This window comes from Varanus komodoensis, unplaced genomic scaffold (assembly GCF_004798865.1).
Source record: "Varanus komodoensis strain SLA01 unplaced genomic scaffold, ASM479886v1 scaffold41, whole genome shotgun sequence".
NCBI classification, from domain to species: Eukaryota; Metazoa; Chordata; class Lepidosauria; order Squamata; family Varanidae; genus Varanus; species Varanus komodoensis.
The window spans coordinates 4262843-4285246 of NW_025335954.1; the positions used below are offsets into that span (position 1 = coordinate 4262843).

At 39.3% G+C, this 22404-nt stretch overlaps 1 protein-coding gene across 3 annotated transcripts in view; it reads right to left on the reverse strand.

Moving 5' to 3' along the window:
- Positions 1 to 22404, reverse strand: part of CBX5 (chromobox 5) — a 55411-nt gene that overhangs the window by 29297 nt on the left and 3710 nt on the right. For 2 of the 3 annotated variants that reach the window (XM_044443269.1, XM_044443267.1), the window contains exon 2: positions 22163 to 22209. The exons of the other annotated variant lie outside the window; for it this stretch is intronic. The gene's annotated coding sequence lies outside the window, so the exon portion shown is untranslated. The remainder of the gene's footprint in view (positions 1 to 22162; positions 22210 to 22404) is intronic. 3 annotated transcript variants of the gene reach the window in all.

A 22404-nucleotide genomic window follows, 5' to 3' on the forward strand; every position in this document is an offset into this window, starting at 1 on the left:
TCTAATGCCACAGGAACAGAGTTCCATTCATGTAGTGGGATGTCTCCCCTCTCACACACACCATTCTCTACAACTAGTATTGTCTGGAAGATCATTGAACGCTGCAAAGCAGATTTGCAGGTGTGCACGGAGGCTTCAAAAGAGAAGAGGGAATCTTTTCTGCCAGCAGTATCATTCCACTGGCTAATGGGCACAGCTGGAAGCATCCTACCATCAACAAGTGTTTACAAATTTCATATTTAATTGTTCATGTTTGAATAGTCTTACCTAGTGCTTATACTCAGCAAAATCCCAGTAACCCTGAGAATGGAACCAACAAGGCATGGACAGATCATATTATGAAGTCACTTTCACTGCTGGATCCATAATATGAAAGACAGCCAGGTTTGGATGCACTCTAGTTTGCCCTGAAATTTCTTTCAGTATCCCTGTTTTTCAGTGTTAATAAATCCCAAAAACTGTGGATTTAGAAAAGAAAGAACTTGCAGCATCGAACACCAAACCAGCTTCTTGGCACATACAAATTTCTGTGAGGAACTTTTAGTGCAGCCTTCTCCCACCTAGAATCCTTCAGATATTTTGGACTACAACTCCTAGTATACCTGACTGGCACTGAGAAAAATTGACTTCTAGTTGTCACCAATCAGAAGAAGGCTTCACTAAAGGTTCTTCACAAATGTTTGTGCATCTCAAAGAGCTCTCCTGGACCAACCACTGTTAAGTGTTTCATTTAAATCCAGTGATAAAAAACTGCAGAACTAGATAAATTAGCAGTGCCTGGCTTTGAGCTATTTGAAATACATCTGTAAGATAAATGTGGTTCATTCTTTAACATTTATTAAGCCAAGTGGTTAAATACTTTGTTATGATATTCTTCAAATAGCTAAGAGTGGCAAATGAATAAGCCTGTGAATTCATATGTGTGACTCATTCTAGCAAAGCACATGAAGACTTTTAAAACAACTAACACCCAGTGGTAAAGGGATGTATGCAGGCCAGCCAACTGCAACCAAATCCAATTATCAGCAGGCATTGTGACTTAGGGAGGATAGGGACAATTGGGATTCTCTTCACAGGGGCCAACCACCCTTGTAATTACATTTCAAGGCTCAAGAGCACTGCTAGAGTCTGTAGCCAAAATTATTCAGTGGCTGAGTTCACACAATATGACAGCTCATGCCCAGAGTTAAGTATGATGAGTTGAGTGAGGGTTGTTGGTGAACTGTAGGTTGCTATTGAACCATGACACATATTGTATGAACACAGCCAATCATGGTTTGTTTGGGAGTTCTGAAATATGAGTTGTTTGTAGTTAAGAAATCATATTCAGTACAACTGGATTCATACAACAACTCATAGTTCAGTCAAAACCTTGGGTATGGGTTGTTGTGTTATGTGAGCCCAGTCAGGGGCCTGGTTTAGAAATATAGAAACAGAGCAAGTCAGAAGGGGTCTCCCGGGCCATCTAGTCTGACCTCCGGCACCAGCCAGCTCCGTTCACGACATGCCCACCATGTGCATGTCCAGCCTATCTTTGAACATCAAAGATTTTTTTTCTGGGTTATCCTGAAACCCAGGATCACAAGATTTTTTTTTCTGCGTTATCCTGAATGAAGTTGTCTAAAGAAACATTTAAGATAAGGGTAATCTTATAACCTTGGTAAACTAACAGAAAGAAGAGTCCTGCAAAATTTTATATACCAACACATGAGCTTCTGTAGACAACTACTGCATTGAGATGCATAAACAGTAATTCTCTTCTCTCTCACACACACATACACCATAAACAAGAACATACTAAAGAGAGAGATAGTATACACATTCAATCTGCAGAAAATAAGCAGGATCTCAGATGCCGACAGGCCTGAGTACAACCAGCCCTTGCAGAGTGCAGCACAATTGGCATACATAAGCTAATTTTCTCTCATGTCTTTTTCTCAAGGTTGCAAGAAGTACAGTTTACTTATACAAGTTTCCAGGAAGAATGTTGTTTGAATTATTTAGGGCTAGTACATCTACAAACTACTGAGGAAGCTGCTCTGTTTGGGTTTGCCTTAGGCGGCAAGGTTTAGTATGGGTGAGACTGGTGTTTTTTCCTTTTCCTTCCTCATTTTACTTATTTTAATCTGGATATTTGTAACTTCTTTGGGGCATAATTCTTACCAAAGAAGAATAGGAATTACTGCCAAACAGCAAGCACAATACTAAAGCTCAGATAAATAAAAATTACTTTTACAAGTAGTATGTCTACTTCCAGCTGAAGGACCAGACAATAAACTTTAGACTTTATTCCCCAACATTAACTGTTACCATGTCTTCTACGCCTGTCCATAGAAAGTGATAATGGGAAAAGGGGAAAATAATTAGAAATTTGTGTGTTTTATACAAGTCTGAGTGCCATCTGTTATTTGTAAGCCATATGGAGCTGGCATTTACAATACACTGGTAATACTGTACAGCAATCTCAGTAACAGAGCATTTAAGATTTAAATGTTTAGTTATAAAAACATAATAAAGATATGCATTTCCTCTGGTAACAACAGTTCATAAAGTTTTGTTATGCTCCCAGTTAACATTCAGCGTGCTATTTGATCCAAAAGCAACCCCTGTGTATGCTTCAAGCTCTTTTAAGTTTTAAATGTTAACTTAGGTGGATTGAAAAAAACAGATAATATTGTGTCTACCCAATTAACAGACAATTAACATTTCTTACTTGGAGAAATGGAAAAATACATGTAAATGCCCTAATAAATGTAAATAATTATCCATTTTAGAAATCAATAATTATTAATTTTTAGTTAACATAAAAATAGTATTCAGGAGTTTGGAAAGCTCAAACTTTGAATATTCACAAATCATCACACTGGTCAAATCTAACACTGCCCAATCTGTTTAGAGATTGTGTCCAGGATCACTTCTCTCTCTTCTACTGCACTCACAAACTCACCCTGTACCTTTTACATTGGTTTGGCAATATACATGGCCATTGGAAACATGGTGTTTTAGAGAGCAATTAACTAGAATGAACTGCCTTGTCATGGCGAAGGAGCTTACATAGCTCAATGAAGCTATGAGCTATGCCGTGCAGGGCCACCCAAGATGGCCAGGTCACAGCAGAGAGCTCTGACAAAACGTGATCCACTGGAGAAGGAAATGGCCACCCACTCCAGTATCTTTGCCATGAAAACCCCATGGACAGTATCAAAAGGCAAAAAGATATGACGCCGGAAGATGAGCCCCTCAGGTCAGAAGGTCCAACATGCTACTGGGGAAGAGCGGAGGGCTAGTACTAGTAGCGCCAGAAAGAATGAAGCGACTGGGTCAAAGCCGAAAGGATGCAGATGTATCTGGTGATGAAAGGAGAGTCCGATGCTGTAAATATCTGTACTCCATAGGAACCTGGAATGTAAGATCTATGAATCAAGGCAAGCTGGATGTGGTCAAACAAGAGATGACAAGACTGAACATCGACATCTTAGGAATCAGTGAACTAAAATGGACAGGAATGGGTGAATTTAATTCAAATGACCATCAGGTATACTACTGCGAGCAAGAATCCCTCAGAAGAAATGGAGTAACCTTCATAGTCAATAAAAGAGTTGGAAAAGCAGTACTCAGATACAATCTCCAAAATGACAGAATGATCTCATTTGGAATCCAAGGCAAACCATTCAACATCACAGTAGTCCAAGTCTATGCCCCAACCACTGGTGCTGAAGAGGCTGAAGTTGACCAGTTCTATGAAGGTCTATAACACCTTCTAAAATTAACACCAAAAAAATGATGTCCTCATCATCATGGGGGATTGGAATGCTAAAGTAGGAAGCTAAAAGATAACTGGAGTAACAGGCAAGTTTGGCCTTGAAGTACAAAATGAAGCAGGGCACAGGCTGGTAGAATTTTGTCAAGCGAATACGATGGTCATAGCAAACACTCTTTTCCAACAACCCAAGAGACGACTCTACACATGGACATCACGAGACGGTCAACACAGAAATCAGATTGACTATGTGCTCTGCAGTCAAAGATGGAGAAGCTCTATACAGTCAGTAAAAACTAGACCAGGAGCTCAGATCGTGAGCTTCTGGTTGCAAAATTTAGGCTTAAATTGAAGAAAGTAGGGAAATGCACTAGGCCACTCAGGTATGACATAAATTATATCCCTGATGAATATACAGTAGAGGTGACAAATAGATTTAAGGAATTAGACCTGATAGACAAAGTGCCTGAAGAACTTTGGACGGAGGTTCGCAACATTGTACAAGAGGTAGCAACTAAAACCATCCCAAAGAAAAAGAAATGCAAGCAAGCAAAATGGCTGTCTGAGGAAGCTTTACAAATAACTGAGGAAAGAAGGGAAGCGAAAGGCAAGGAAGAAAGAGAAAGATACAAACAATTGAACACAGAATGCCAGAGAATAGCTAGAAGAGATAAGAATGCCTTCTTAAATGAACAGTGCAAAGAAATAGAAAAACCTATATGTGGGTCAAGAAGCAACAGTGAGAACTGGACACGGAACCACTGATAGGTTCAAAATTGAGAAAGGAGTTCGACAAGGCAGTATACTGTCGCCCTGCCTATTTAACTTATATGCAGAGCACATCATGAGAAAGGTGGGCCTAGATGAACCACAAGTTGGAATTAAGATTGCCAGGAGAAATATCTACAACCTCAGATATGCAGATGATACCACTCTCATGCAGAAAGTGAAGAGGAACTAAAGAGTCTCTTGATGCGGGTGAAGGAGGAGAGCGCAAATGTTGGCTTGAAACGCAACATTAAGAAAACTAAGATCATGGCATCCAGTCCTCTCACTTCCTGGCAAATAGATGGGGAAGAAATGGAAGTAGTGACAGATTTTATTTTCTTGGGCTCCAAGATCACCGCAGATGGGGACTGCAGCCAAGAAATTAAAAGATGCTTGTTCCTGGGGAGGAAAGCTATGGCAAATCTAGATAGCATACTAAAAAGCAGAGACATCACCCTGCCAAGTGTGTATAGTCAAGGCTATGGTTTTCCCAGTTGCAATGTACGGCTGTGAAAGTTGGGCCATAAGGAAGGCTAAGCGCCGAAGAATTGAGGCCTTTGAATTGTGGTGCTGGCGGAGACTCTTGCGAGTCCCTTGGACAGCAAATTGATCAAACCGGTCAGTCCTAGAGGAGATCAACCCTGACTGCTCTTTAGAAGGCCAGATACTGAAGATGAAACTCAAATACTTTGGCCACCTAATGAGAAGGAAGGACTCCCTGGAGAAGAGCCTAATGCTGGGAACAATAGATGGCAAAAGAAGAAGGGGACGGCAGAGGATGAGGTGGCTAGATGGAGTCACTGAAGCAGTTGGTGTGAGCTTGAGTGGACTCTGGGGGATGGTGGAGGACAGGAAGGCCAGGAGGAATATTGTCCATGGGGTCGCGATGGGTCGGACACAACTTCAGAACTAACAACAACAACTGTGAGTTCCTTAAGTTCTCTGGGGCACCCTGAAACCAAAGTTTATCTGTAATCAAGGAGATTGGTTTTGCAGTAAATCAAGGTAGGAAATTAACAACCAAACAAGCAAAGTCCTTAGATGAGCAGATGACTGGAAGATGTTTCCAGTGGCAAGGTTGTATCCAACAGTGTTGGTGGCTTGAGTCAAACTACTCACTCCCAAGTCTGACTCAAGTCATGACAGTGACTTGACTCGGATTCCACTTGGGAGCCACGAGCGAGTGACTCGACTTGACTTGAGATTTCTACATTTCATGACCAAGTCGGAGTCTACTTTTTTTTTTTAATGAGTGAAGGCTTACCATGCAGCAGGACATCCTGGAAGGTAGGCATGAAAACGCCAGAGATGGTGGGAGGGAAGGAGTTTCAAAGGGGCACGGACAGGATAGGGAGGAGAGGGTTGCAATAGAGGGAAGAGAAGGCTTAAGCTCTTATTAGCATGAGCAAGGTGGTGTGAGGGAGTGAGTTTCAAGGGAGAAGGGATGGGGGAGAGGGGTTGTGATACAGGGGACAGGTTTCAGCAGTTTTTGGTGCACTTTGCTTTCCTTGGCAGAAAGCACAACAGCACTTCTGCCTGCCTGCTGCCTCTGCTCTGTTCCCTCATGCTTACAGGAAGGAACAAGCGAAACAATTTGAATAAATCACCAGTGATGGTGAGGTGCCTCCAAAAGTGGGGCATCATAAAGGAAACAACTAGCAAAATTACTTTCTCATTCCCACCCTGCCCCCCACCCCAAGATGTTCCAGAGAGCTGTAGAGGATGGTGGGGCACAAGGGAGGCTGCAGGGAGAGAAGAGCTTGAGGAAGTCCATTTGCATGACCAGACTTCTGCTTACATGGTTGCTATAACTCAGATTTCTCTGATTCTTCCCCCCACATTAAAATCTTTCCTAGAATACCCTAAACTCTCCACACAGGTTTGCCTTTTTCTCTTGTAAGGACTATGGGGCATGCTGCAGGTGGATGGAAACTGACCCAGGCTGCTTTAGTTTCACTGTGAGCAAAACAGACTATATACATTTCACATATCTATATGAACACTGACAATAAAGAGCACATACTCACATTCCTGCTTAGCCACGGAGTACCCTGCATGACCCTGGCCAGTTTATCATCTCAACTTATCCTAGTGCACATGATTGTTTATAAGGATAATAATAGGGATATCTCAAACTGATCAAAATTCTTCTGAATTAGCAATTAAAAAGCCACTGAAATAATTACACAAATGCTACTCGATTGTTAAGCCAGTCTTGTAAATAAGTCCCAAAAAGTTACTATCACACAAAAGAAAGAAAAAAGAAAAAACTCAAGTAGCTGGAAGTGTGTAGATTTGGGATGGAGAACTGCACTGGTATGCTAGGTGTAGAGGATCCCTGAGGAAGGACAGAGCACTCCACCCACCAACCTGCCAACTCACTTGCATACATTTTCTGGTTAGCTAAAGCCACTATTTATTTATTTGGGGCATTTCTATCCCATCTTATACAAAAGTCTCAGAACAACAATACAAAACAGTACAGAGGCAGCATACAAAAATTGAATATAAATATCTAATAAAACCAGTATTAAAAACCACAATTAATCCTTATATTTAAATATAAACCTCTTTTAAATGAACTTACTGGATTATTTTCTGGCAGCCAGACTCTACAAATTCACAGTACGATAACAATTACAGGGTCAAACAGTGTCCCAGTTTCTGACAACAATGCTCCAAGGAAAAACTAATATAAATTCCCTTCTTGGGCCCACTTTGGCCCAAAAGAACATGCCTAAGAAGTCCTGGAGAAGTCCCAAGCTATATTAGGAAAACCAAGAAAACAACTGAAGTTTAATCTTCTACCAAAATTTTGATGAAGAGTTTGGCGGTGCCTCTCTTAATGTACAGTATAGTTTTGTACTCCAGCATCACTCCAATGCATTTGTCAAACAAATTATATTTAAGCTATATAGCCTAGAACTTAGACACATAAAACCAAAATAGTATTGAACTTTTATCCACCCCGTGCAAGGGTACCCTTGGCAGCCTCTTAACCATCCATTATAATCCAAAGCAATTTCTCTCTGTAGCAATTTAAAAGCTGTAAAAAATATAATGGCCGATGACAGGAGAAACAAACCACACCAGAAGTTATTGAACCTTGTAGGTTCTCTCAAGTGTCTCTATTGACATTTAAGTGTGAGTTATTGTGCCACAATATCATAAAATGTGCTCAGTGTTGCAGATATATTGTTATTTAAATGGCACCCAAAAAAATCAGCTCCAAAGAAGTAGTAGCTACTTCTTACAAAAAGAGAAAGCTTTCTTATAACCTTGCTGCTCTGGAATAGCAATCTTAGTTCCTTAATTTTTAGAGAATTGATACAAACAACTGTACCCTACCCTACTCCCAACTTTGCTCACTTAGTCCACAAATACACAATTCAGTGGACCTCAATCTCAAATTTATAATCTATTGATACTGTCATATGGATATTAGAACATAAGAACAAAAGAAAAGGCAGCCTAGATTGGACCAAAGGTCCATCTTGTCCAACATTCAGTATATACAGTGGCAAACCAGCTACCCAAGGGATCACTCAAGCAGGACGGATGCAAGACCTCTGCCTGCCCAAGTTCCTCAGCAGCAGGCATATGCAGACATACCACCTCTAGTAAAGGAAGTAGCACATGGTCAGCCAAGGTTAGTAGCCACTGATAGCCTTCTAACACTAAACCTATCCAGTACCCTTTTAAAGCCAACCAAATTGGTGACCATCATCACTCCCTGTGGTACTGAACGCCATAGTTTAAATATATATAGTGTGAAAAAGTACTTCCTTTTGTCTGTCCTAAACCTTCCACAAATCAGCTTCATGGGATAACCCTGGGTTCAAGTGCTATGGGAGAGAGAGAGAAATGTCTCCCTCTCTCTCTACACCATGTATTATTTTAAACACCTCTGTCATGTCCCTCCTTTACACACCTTTTTCCTAAGTGAAAAAATCCCAGTTATTTTAGCTGCTCCTTATAAGGGAGTTGCTTCAGCCCTTGATCGTATTTATTGAGCTTCTCTGTACTTTTCCAACTCAGTAATGTCCTTTTAAACAACACTTGCACAAGATTTTCTACATTTTATGAAAAAACAGTTTTGCTCTTCATTAAAAGACTCAAAGAGTCATTTTGCAGTGTTGAACACCCAAACGAATGGCATGGCTACAGTCTTCTTTCCAGCCCCCACCATCCCAAACACAGTCTGGTGTTGTATTTTTTATTTATTTATTTATTTATTTATTTATTTATTTATTTATTTAAAGCAGTTCTATGCCGCCCCCATCACTACAAAGCCTTGGGGCGGTTCACAAAGAGCCGCCCTGGTATCCCAAAGAGAGAACCTTTACTTGAAGATTCCAGGGCTTCAGACAATGCAAGTCAACCTTTAAAGAGCACAGATTCTCCCACTCTCTAGCGTAAGTTTTGATTATCAGTAGGACCTGCAACAGATTAGTTTTTTTGGCCAAAAGAAAAAATCAAAACAGAAACACAAAACACAACCAGCCTATTAACATTTGTCCCTCATTATACTGTTGGACTGTGAAGTAGTTGAGTCTATTTATATAGTTAAATCAGATATTTTTATGATATAGACATTTTGCAGAGATGATAACAACAAAGATGAAGAATGCTAAAGTGTAACTTTAGATGCCCTACTCCAGTGATGGCAAACCTTTTGGAGACCAAGTGCCCAAAGTGCAATTCAAAACCCACTTATTTATCATAAAGTGCCAACACTGCAATAAAACCTGAATACTGAGGTTTTCGTTTAGAAAAAACAACTCACAGCCAGTCCATGCATATCTATCTATCTATCTATCTATCTATCTATCTATCTATCCATCCATCCATCCATCCATCCATCCATCCATCCATCCATCCTTGGCAGCGCACTGACCGGCCATGCAAAAGCTCAGACAAGTCACAGCTAATGCGTTGCGGCTTGTGACATCATCGCCTGGCGCCGCTACTCCTTTCCGAGCAAGCGCATGGCCCCTATGTGCACTGTTATCCAATGCTCAGCTGCTGGGGCGACTTGGCTCCCATGCTGACAGAGAGCTCTGCCTGCCCGCTGTGGCAGGTGTGCCACAGGTTCACTACCACTGGCCTACTCTAAGCCAAGAACAGGATAGTCTCTCCTTAATTTGTAAGCAGTGGAAAAACATGTCAAGCTCAGACCAAAACCCTAGAAAGGTCTTTCTTCTACTGAAGACCTGGAAGAACATCAGTAGAATATCACCTTCATGCATACCCTTAGCTTTTACATCTATCACAGCTTCAAAAGTTCACAGCAAACCCAGCACTAGGTGATTTACAGCCACATTCAAGTGACTCAAGATGGGCCACTGTCTTGGAGTATTAGCATTTAAATTGTGACAACTAGGCTTTACCATTATCACCCTATTGAGATAAATAAGGGAAATTTACACCTCGTTTTGCTGCAATTTCCATGCATATGGCTATAAATACTAGACACAAAAGGTGATCTTGTTGCCCAGAAGTTTTGACTAAACCAGCTCTCTCCCTTTCCCAAAACATCTATATTTTACATCACTGCTTGCCTTCCCACTTTTGGTTAGCTTCTAGCCACCGAGAATACTGGAGTTACCGAAATAATGATCGTTCACTTTCTTGTAACACTGCTTTGTAAAAGAAGACATTTGAGACTACTGGGACTGCATATAGATGAATGCAGGAGTGATTCAGGAGAGCCCATGCACTTCTTGTGCAGCTGAGCAAGCAAACAGGTAACTGATATAAAAGAAGCAAGCAGTCAAAAAAAGGCTAGTGGGCCCCAGTGCAAAGCAGCTGGTTACATACTACTGAGAATAAGCTGGGATGGTATGTGAGCATGTTGATGGAATCAGTGTGAACAAGGAATTGCCCCAGTACATGTGTCACTTCCAGAAGGCAGCATTAGGCATTTCACTAACTCAGTCCTGAATACTGATCTACCTGACAGGAGCTGTTGTAAAGACTCTAGGTATATTTTATGTGAAATCCTTCGGATGTATCTTCATTTAGAAACATCTTCTAGGGTGAGAACCTCTTTCAGCCTGAGCACCAAATTCAACATGGGAAACATACTTGAGAGTCCACCAAATGATTGGTGGGCTGGGGAAGGAGGATGGGGCCGGCCGGGGAAGGGGGATGTAGACACATGGGGAATCCCTTAAGGCCAGACAGGGGCCACAAGAGCACCAGGATTCACACCTAGATCTGAGGTCCCACACCCAAACTTTACAAATCAGCTTTGCAGCACTCATGCAGATACTTTTGTTGTTGGTAGGGCGGGATGAATGGCAGTGGCTGATCTACAATTAAGCTAAAGGAGTCAAAATGCCACCTAACCATTTGGGTCAACATGAACCACTGTGCCAAACTGCTGAAATACTGCTATCATGAGACACTGATTTCATGTGCTCATAACTCTGTACTGTCTTCCCAATCTGCATTTTCCATGCTAGATTTTAATAAAGCATTTTGGCCCGGCTGAACAATTCCCCTCCTCACATCCTGCCTCACCCCTTGTTATATAGTGGTGCAGTTTTTATTAAGTTCAAAAGAGGAAGCCAATGCATAGCCATCTGCCTGGTGAATGACTCTTACTTTATTTCAAAAATACAGTTTTGACCTAAACAAACAAAAAGATGCAGAGATATTATTAACCACAATGCAAGTTTGGGGATCTACAGACATTCACAGTTAATTTTAAACATTACAAAGTAGACAATGTAAAAATGAGAGAATGATCTCAATTTAGCATTAGCTGATCAACAGGAAAGAAGGGAACTTTCAATCACTTTTTAAGTATACATTTTGCCCATGGGCAAAGGCTGAACAGGCATACTGTCTGCCTAGGGTTAGTAATAACCCTTTTCAGCTAGAATTTGAATAGCAAACTACCCTATGACCAGGTTTACATGATCAAATAAGCCTACTATGGCTTATTTAAACCACAGGAGGTTGCAACACATGCCGGCAACCATTTTGAATATTCAGGTTATAGTGGACAAGCACCATGACTTATTGTTGGGTGAACTGTTGATGTGGTTAACAAACTACCCATAACCTTAAAACAGCACTCACAATTTGAGACCTTCCCTCAGGTGCTTTTTCTGAGGGAGGCTCAGAAGGTGGCAACAAGGTGGAGGGCCTTTTTGGAGCTGAGTCTTTAATTACAGGACAGCTTTACCTAGGCTTCCTTGGTGCCAGCATCATAAACTGTTTGATGCCAGGTTAAAACCTTGCACTAGTTTCAGGCATTTGGTAACACAAGGTAACATTTAATCAGGTCCTGGATTCTTACTGTTGACTGTCTACACTGTGTGCGCATGCACACATGCAGTCCATTCACAGGTTTGTATGGAAACAGTTTTTATACTCTGCATCATATTTATTTTAATATCCAGTGTTAACAAACATCTGAGATTAGTCCGTTTGGGGTCATTTTTTACCCCAGATGAAAGTGTCTCAAGCACGAAAAATACTGCATATGAAGAATCTTTGTTCTGGGTGAAATTTTCCTGCAGGAGGTTTTAAATAACCTAAGAAGCTCTCATTCTTAGCAAGTACAGTTAGTCTATCCATCCTACCATCTTCTCAGACTACCTTACACATCTGATATGACAAGCTTTTATATGCAATCAAACAATGCCACACCTCATGTCCTTCAAATCATTTAAAATATATTATTATAATTATTTGGAATCCAAGTCCAACTTTAACACCAAACCACCAGGATGATTTACTTGCCCATTTTTATTTTGTTTCTGAAGAAACTAAAGCTGTAATTCATTAAGCAAAAACAAAGAATTACAACTATCTCCATTTAACTTTTCAAATATAAATACCTTCACTGAGACACATTTCATTATGGAACTCTGTGGTATGCATGAGATCTTCTGACCACAACCAGGCCTACTCAGCTTTAGCAAGGTAGTTTAATCAGGTAAGTGCAGATCTTACCCTAAGAGTAATTTACTTCCAAAAAAAAAACAAAAAACCCTGAATGCAACAATTACGCTCAATAACATATTTGCTTAAAGCTGGGACAATAAGGCATTTCCATTAAAAAAAATGTAGCAACTAATACTTTACCAGACAATTTGTGGGATGGATCCAAAGATGTGCAGACATCCAACCCACCCACTACAGCCCCCACATCATATCCCACCCAAGTCTCCTCATCCTCAAGAGCAGCTGTTTGGGAGACAGATGCTGAAGTGGAGAAGAGAGGCCAGGAAGTCCCGCTTTCTTTCATCTCATTTGACTGCTTTGTTATATTGCCATGTGAAAGAATATTCCAGCAATTTATGAGAATAAATCATGTGATCCTGGCTGAGAAACCTCACTGGCTCTCAGGTAATCAGCATTTCAACATTCTGTTGTTGTCACTTGAGCAGTGGAACATCTCTATTCTTCATTGGCTGTTGCTGGATTCAACATTTTAAAAACTTATTGTATAGCTGGTCACTCTCGAAATTTAAGTCATTTTCATCAGAAGACTTATTCATCTTCTTGAAGGGCCAACATTATAGCGCTATTTAACCTGATTGTCTGAAAGTCAGATACTGTCTGACTATCTTGTTCACAGTAAGACAGCGGTTAACATAGCTCCAATGTAGGGAGTAAGGATGCAAGTACTGTTTCATTGATTTAAGAATTCAACTTGTAAAATGAATGGTTTTATTCACGGTCAACATTTTCAGTACTGTACAGCTTTCACCAGTAGTGTCTACAGATGCTGTGAGTGGAAATGTTATAATTTGGTCCACAGGATAATATGCTGGTAATGGAATAGCTTAGTAGCAACATCTCTCATCTCAACTGATCATGCTCTAAAAAGTGGACAGAGCAACGCTTTAGGTTTCTAAGGAGCCCACAGTAGTAAAGCACTTTGAAAATCCTGTCCTCTGCTTTCATGACATCTGACAGAGGACAGGATCTTCACCTCCCACTTCCTGTTTCAGCAAATCTTCTAGTGAAGTTGCAGGGGAAGGAGATCAGAGACTTTAGGACCCTTCAGATCCTTGCCTTCTGCTTCCCAGCTTCCTTATTTGCATCTTCATTCCAGGTCAGAGCTTTCACCTTGAGTGAGGAAGCCACTGTGGCACTTTCCACAGCAGCTGCAAGGAATGGGAGGGGTGGATAATATCCATGTTCAGGTACCTATAGCTCATAGAAGTAACTACTGTCTCAGAAGAAGAACATCATGTTATCCAATGGTCCCTGTGAGGTTTATTACAGAACAATAATGTTCAGGGTGCTTAGTATTCATCTGGAGACAACTCCAACCCTGTTTAAAACCTACAAAAATTAAAAATGTTGACTGTAGTGTATTAACAGCAACTTTTATTTCTGGTTCCAAAATATAACCTAATATATAAGTTGCAAAAAATTAACATTATTTAGCACCCAATTTTATTCATTTATTTAGCAAAGTACCAATCAGTTCTTTCACTAATTATTTGAAGGAATCTTATGTACAGTAGCCAGTCAAAGCCATGCTGCTTGCTCCAGTTAGATGCAAAGAGCTTGTGTTGGACAAAAAAGAAGAAAATGGCTTAAGGGTGCAACCCTATGCATGCTTAGACAGAAAAAAGTCTGACTAGAAAATACTGGCAGTTGTAGGACTTTTTTTGTCTAAACATGCATAGGATTGTGTTCTAAATAGTTAAACCATGTCAAGCCATGAAAAGAGTAAAATTGTTTTTATTTGTTCCAAAAATACTGAGATCAAGCACACATTTTGCAGCTGTATGTCAATACATTCTGGTTGTTCCAGTTGACAGGTTCCATGAATGATAAATGTTGTTATGAAAGAATCCATTTCTTTTTGTGAAACAACAGATTCCACTTATTTTGGCATGTAGTGAGACAAAAGATGCCTCTTTAATCCTAATTTAGGATTATCAGACTTCAGGGGTGGGGGGATATTGCTTTGTAATCTTCAAACTTATTATGATAGAATCCCTTAAACATAACTCAAGACAAAATAATGAAAAATATATAAAGTTTGGCATACATTTTAAAAGGCATTCCGATATTTACAAACATTATCAGAACACTATTTTAAAGCTCACCTGCAGATGTGTTTTGAAGTTTGTAATTGACCCGAAGGTAAATGTGTTCTTTTTCTGATTTATAAAGTAGGGACTGGGTCTTCACATGCTTCCCATGTTTTGTTCCATGGAAAACAGGGATAATTTCCCATCTAAAATATGTACATGGCCATTTCAGAGATTATACTGAGGCACTTTCTCCTGAATCCCTACCTGATTAAAACACTTTTTGTTTCCATACTGAATCCAAGCAAGACAATCAAGTTGTTCTAACAGAGAATCAATGTTGCCTACTCCTCAACACAAAGTCATATTAGAACTCAATAAACTTCTGTAGCCCCCAACAGAACACCTATGATATAAAGGGCTAAAACTGAAAGGAAATGAGCTAGGTTCAGATTCTCCCAGCCAAGCCATTCGATCCCAGCCAAGCCATTCGATCCCACTTAGATCCAAGATTTTCAGATAACTTGTTAGGATAAATGCAATATCAGGTTTTACCATTATAGCTACAGAAGGATTGCCCAGATCTTATCCATGCTTTGGGTTACCTCATACTTGGATTACTAGTACCTGGGACTATCCTTGAAGAAAATGTAGAAGCTTCTATCTACGCAAAAGGCAGTACCATGGCTGCTTATCAGTGCACTGTATCAATATCAAATTGCAGCAATACTGAAAGACCTGCACTGATTGCCAATTACTTTCTAGACTCAATTCAAGGTGTTAGTTTTAATCTTTGATGTCATCAATAGCTTAGGCTATAGCTACATGCTAATGCATTAGAAAATGCATCTTAAATCTTGAGTCTTAAACAAGACTTTCACATTTGTTGGTGTATTAGTGTTTCAATGTTTTTATTATTTTTCTCTATTGTTTGTTATATGTTGTGGTGGTGCTTTTTTCACAAAATGGAAGACATGGAAACAATGTGTTTCAGAACTGGCACCACCTGAACTTCTGTCCAAAAACTAGCAGCATTCTCCTTCTACATCCATTTGTGGTAGCAAAAAGCCATTCCTGTGTATCCAAGACCCTCAGGAGTGACATGCACCATGAAAGATTGCAGAAATGGGGGACAGAATTTATATATACAGACCCTTGCAAAAATGAAAGTGCCTTCCACATCTAGGTCTTCAATGGCTCCAGGCCAATGAGGTTTAACCTCACCTTTCCATAGTCACCAAGCAATGCAGTCCCTGAATTACTTTATGAGCTTCTGGAAACACATGGGTTTAAATACTGAGGCAGTCAATTAGGCACATTATTGTCCTGGAACCACCCTCCCCCCTTGGTTCTTCTGCAGATATGTGAAGTGGACTGTGAGAACACTAAGGTTTTCACTGCTGTCCACAACTGCCATGAACCATTTTATGTTTACTGCAGCTTAGCTTTCCTTTTTAAACTCAGACTGTGAGATCTTGAATCATAGAATGAGTGAGTTGGAGAGGGCCTGGAAGGCCACTGTGTCCAACCCCCTGCTGTTGCAGGTCACAATTTACACCATCTCACTTAAAAGCAGACTGTCAATCCATCTTTTACAATCCCAGTAAGAGCATCCAAAAGAAGTCCTTCCAAGGAACCCCAAAAATACCTTGAAGGGAATGCCTGTAGTTTTTAAGAAAATGGGGGGGGGGGAGATGAATTGTGTGCAAGTAACTCCACTCATTTTTAAAATCCAAACAAGTGGTCAGATTTAAAAGGGGGAGCCCTGAGGTAGGTACTAACCAATGAAGGTCACCCACTGGTCAAATCTAGCATGCATACAGAGCCTAGCAGAGTCAGCAGGTAAGTCTTCCTCCCCTCACCCCACTTTTTCAAGATCTGACATATCAGGACCTTGCATCTCCTAGTAAAGCAAGATCATGCTTGATGGAAAAAGGCTATTTCCATCCCTTTTGCAACATGATCTCCTGAGTTCAAGGTGATGTCACATGCCTCTAGTTGTCTTCTGGTTTGACAAGGGTTCCCCTGGTGTTAGCATATAGGGAACCAGCAAAACACAGGAAAAAGGACTTCATTTCAGCCTGTGTTAACCCCAACTAGTCCCTGCAATAGGAGCCCCCCGAGTTTCACCACCCCCCAAGACTCCGGCAAATGGCAAAATGGAGGTGATACCTGGGACTTTTGATCACCACTGCTCCAAACCCCAAGGATACTCCTTGAAAGAAGGGGGAATGTCCCTGAGTTACCACACTTAAATACTCAATTTTTCAAACACTTGCAAAGTGGATTTTGCAAAAGCTACAATGTTGCTTTCCTGAATGCACACTTGGTGGGAGACACAAAGTATAAACTCCAGGTGCTGCTTTTGCACTTTTGGCTACCTGACAACAGCTGCAAGGAGTTTTAGCCATTCTTGTCAAGCAGCTCAGTAGCAATTTTGCTTGCCCCTCATTTGGTTATGTCATTTGGGTTCAGACAACATGCCAAGCAGCATGGGACAAAATCTACAATAAACAATGACTCATCAGGGTGGCTTATAAGCCAAACTTAAGCGACCCTGGGTTTGGACAAAATGCTAAACCACTTTGGCTTTAAAGTATATTGGCATATATGTCTCATGAAAAAGAGAAGTTAGGAAACATTCCTATAAATTTCAGGGATTGTACTAAGATAAAACATTTACCTTAGAGGATGATCATTAAAAGGAAACAATAACAATGATCCTCTATAGATGCAATGACAGCATCCACCAGCACATTCTGGATTAATACATGAATTGTGTGGGGGGGGGCGGGGTGCACCAAGTTACCCCAACAGCAAGCTATGGGCTAATTCAGTGTGCTTAAGCCACAAATAAGCACAGATGCCTTGTTCAAATATAAAATGCATCATTCAAGGGTTAACAGACAAAGGCAACAGCTCAGGCACAGTGCACATCTCTGCAAGTTGTGGGTTAATCAATCTATGATTTGCCTCCAGATGCCACTATTACATCCAAGCATATTCACTATTTGAAAAAGAATACATCTCATCAATGACTGTAGCCTTTGAAACTCTGGGAACACTGAGGTTTCAGTGCTGCACATGTTCCTTCCTCTGGTGCTGTTATTTCAGGTATAGCACCTGGGCTTTCATAACGCAAACCTTTTTATTTTGCTGCTCCTTCATTCAATGTTGAACGGATAGTACTTGTATATCACAGCATCTTCATTTCTGTCAGAGCATTCCTCCATGTTTTGTGGGTTCAGCTGTGGGCTGCCCTTTCACAGCAAACAAGAAGTGAGCCTCCTCCATGATGTCATTCAATTTATGGAATGATCTCCCGACTGGTGTTTGGGAAACACCAGGTCTATCTTGTTAGGCACCAACTGAAGACCGTTTTATTTAATCCAGGCCTTTTCTGAGTGAATAGACTACCCTGTTTACAGTTTATTGTTTGCTTGTTACACTTGAATGCTGTACCCATAGCCTTCAGGGTCTCTAAGCAGCTGACACTGCACTGAGCAGGAAAAATTAAAACAAGTTGATATAAAAATGCATAAGCAATAAAAATAGAAAAATAAAAAATAAACATTCACATAATAAAACTACTTAAAACAAGTAATTTAAAAATAATTCTATGAATAAAAATATCTGGCAACTAAAACTTCTTTTAACATGGCACTAGTATCAGTAAAACCAATAGGATAACCATAATAAAACCAGCTCAACTTACTCACCAAAATAATTACAGAAAATAAATATTTTCAATTGGCGTCTAAATGAAAAAGACACCGCCGCCTGGCAGATCTTGATCGGAAGGGTGTTCCACAGATATGGAGCTATTACAGAAAAGGCCCTTCTCCTAGCCATCTCCACCCTTATTTGATGGAGGGAGGGATTCGGAGAAGGGCCTCTGATGAAGATTTCAGCGATCAGGTCTGGGCATTTGCAGTTAAGTGTTTTCTCAGAATAGTTATGCTGTTGTATTCATTTAAAGTAAGTTTAATGTTTTATTACTGTTTTATACAATATTTTAGCAATTTCAGGTATTTTACAGTGTATCATAATGTATTTGGATGTAATTGGGATAATTTTTGGAACCACTTGGAACTTTTTTCAAATACATTTAGCAGTCAAGAGGGTGTTTCTGGGTCGTTGAAAACAGATTCAAATCAGAAGTGGCAAGCAGGTGGGATCCAGTATACTCACTCATTCTAGCACAGCCTTACCAATGTGTTAAAGCACTCATAAATTAGCTACCTATGAACTGACATTACATGAGAACCAAGTCCTGATCTTTTTGCTGCACTCCATTTGTATTTTGATGGCAATACTGTATTTTCAGTGCTCTGGAACAAACACTATTTAAGCACTCTGCAGGTAGAATTTATTACAAACTTTAACCTTTTAGCCCTAGCAAAAGCCTTCTGTGCAATTTGTAAAACAAAATACCAAAACAGAATTAAGAGGATTAAAGATAAGATCAGAACTGACAAGTTTGATCTTAAAGATTATAAAAAGACAAGAAGAAATCGAAATCTCTTCTGCTGCTCACCTACAAGTCATCAGGGATGGGGTTTTTTCCCAACTTACTTAGATAAAATTGAATGTGAACTTCTAGAATGTTACAGAAACTTCTAGCCTACTGCAGCTTGTTTTGAAAGTTAGTATTTTAAAATGTATTTCAATTGCCTACAAAATACAAGAAACTCCAGGGGAATGGTTGGGAGAGCCACTCCCAACACAAAAAGCGCTAACTTTTCTATGCCTGTTTAGGATTATTTTGTCCTCTTCTATCAAATCTCATAACAGATAACCTAAAGGTTACTTTTAAGGTGGTGAATCTTGGTTTAATTAACCCATGACTTACTATGAAATGTGCCATAGTCATTTTCTGTATTTAAGATAAGATTAAGGATTGCTATGTGACATCTGAACTCAGACAATACAGATTGGTCATGAGTGTAACAACTCAATTAACCTAACTACAAATTGCATGTTAACTGTGTGTTGTTCAACTTATGATTAATCTCTTGTATCTAGGTCCAGATGTCAAGGAGCAACTTCAGGGGCTATTTGAGAAAGTTGTGAAACATCCCCAACGCACAGCCTGGGTTAATCATGCACACTCTGCAGCATCCTTTGTTGAGTTAAAAATGTTGGAATTGATTTTAATTTTAAACAAAATCCAAAGAAGTTTCATGCATATATTACAACTTTTTTGTAGGTATTGACACTCTGCAAGTTATTTCTGAGTAAGATACAATGTTGCATGAAAGGCCAGAGATGGAAACAAAACCACAATCCCATTCTTGACAAGCAGAAGTGCTTTCTCCTTGCACAATACTATTTTGATCCAGACTATTACTTTACATTTTTACAATTCATAATTTTTCACTTCGATAGTTTATGGTGGCAGGGAGTGAACCAGGAATTCTTTGGTTCATTTCGGTTGTCTAGACTGATGTACAGTTTTCTTTCACAGATCAGATCAATTCAGGCTCAAGACAGCCAAGACCCAAGTTTGTAAAATCTTTTGATAAAGCTATCCATAGAATCTGTTGGGCAGGGCTTTTTATTAAAACCAGATCAACGCACTAGAGCAACCATTTCTGACTCATGTTCTAAGTCTGGCTATGTTGAGTTTTTAAATTTTATAAGCTGAAGGATCCAGATATGACTGATACCTCTTACTGCCACTAGGTGAGTAGATTGGCATGTTTCCATACCCCTTCTATTTTCTTCAGAAGAACAGGGGAGAACTCTGAAATAAGTAAAAGGCATGCCAAGAATCATGCTAATAATTATAGGAATTACTGGGTCTTTTACCAGAGATATGTAACTAATGATCTATGGAATACTATGGGTATTGATTTTATCTTTTTTAATTTCAGATATGGACATTCTATATCTTCATCAAGAGCCATCCTCGAAATGCCTCAGGAATAAAAGATGCATTCTTCTATACAGCTGTCTTCTAAGTTTTTCTTGCATGACTTATCCATCCTGGAATGTTCAAGGACAATTTATCTTGCCTTTTAGAAAAACACAAATACAAATATTTCCATCTCAAAACAATAAACACAGCCTAACCCCACTATTTCTGTCCTCTCAGTCAATCACTCACTGCACTACAAATAATCTTCCAGTGGCCATTTCTGATCCACAAACCAGCAGCAGCCATTTTGCTGAGAGAGAACACAGATGTTCAAGATGCATACAAGATTTAAACATTTAACTTAAAAGCAAGATTGCAAGGCAGGAAAGAACTTAAGTTCTTTAACATTTACTCATTATTTTGACAGAAGCAGTAATTTAAATAAAATATTATTAGTTATTTGCACTTCATCCACTTAAATTACTGAAATTCTTCTGGTTTGGGATATGAAAAGCATTTTATTAGCACAGCAAATCAGGAATACAGATGTTTTCTTGCATATTTCAAGTTAGATCTGGACAGTTAATAAGCAGATCTGCTTGTTTGTTCAGGAAGCACTCAGACAGCATGCTGGGGAAGACAATATACAGTAACTAGATAAAAGTTTCATTACAAAAGAAAACACAGGGGTAAATGATAGTTGCCAATTTGCCTATTCTACTATAATTCACCTATTTTAATATGTATGGAAAAATCATTAATGAAGTATATGTTGGAACAATCTGATCAGTTCAAATCAAACCTATTGTGCAAATAAGGACAAACAGTGAAGTACAGTCGGCCTACTGCATTTTAGAGACTCTTCCTCTTGCTAGTTTCAGGACATTTTTGGATTCAGATGCAGCTATATAATAACAGAATATACCTGCATGCAGTGCCAGTTATGAATGGCCTATGTGAGCATAAATTGCTTCTGTTCTCTTTAAAAGAACATTGAAGGTCAGATTCTCTCCTATTCCCAGCTTCCATTTATCTTATCTTTAACCATCTAGAAATATTTTAAAATATAGTTAGCAATATATACATCCGTATTAGTAAATAAATAAATGAAGGAGAAAATGGCAATTTGCACACCTATTGCCTTCATTCATACTATCTAGTATGTGCCTTTTTAAACTTTGGCATTTATAAGGTAGTCAAAGAAGTCACTAAGTTCTCACTGTCACCAGATCTAGACAGTTTTCTTATGCTGGAGGGAGGAATATATCCAATCCATGGCATTCAGATTGTTTTCAGAAAAGTTGAGGACGCTGCTCTAAGTGCCTTCCTTTTCTAGCATTCTATCTTGTGGTATACACACTAGAGCATGCTGTAAAATGGTACAGCAACTTTGGAACAGCCCACCTAAAGAGCAACTTTAAAAATTAAATGAAAACCTTCCTAAGATCTTCTGCAAATTTTGTTATTCTAAATTATCTAATAATTTTACTGATCTTTAAAAATGCAAATTTCTACATAAACTTGTATAACTGTAGGAATACAATTTATAAATGATAAAATAAATTGCCTCCAAAATTAAGTAACACAGAAAAACAAAATAAGGAAAGACAAGTTGACAAGTAAATCATCACACATTCAGTTTGATGTTCACAAAATATTTACTCTTATGAAATGAAATCTAAAAGAATATCTCTTTGTGATGTGAGAGAAGAGTTGGATGAAGGTAATCATCATAATGTCCATCTAAAAAATGATAAAGCCTACCAATTATTTCTGCTAACTCCAGGAGGGGAAATTGCTCTCAGCTGCACCTAAGACAGGGTAAATTTGAAAACAGATTTTTAAATTGCATGTTAATGTTTTTAGTTTCATAGTTTCTTGAAAAAAATAACCTAGCTTTAAAGGACACTGAATTTAAAATGAATATCTTAATGTCTACAATAACTTCCTACACCAAATCATGACCATCCATCAAACAAATTGAATTAAAATCACTTTTTAAAGAA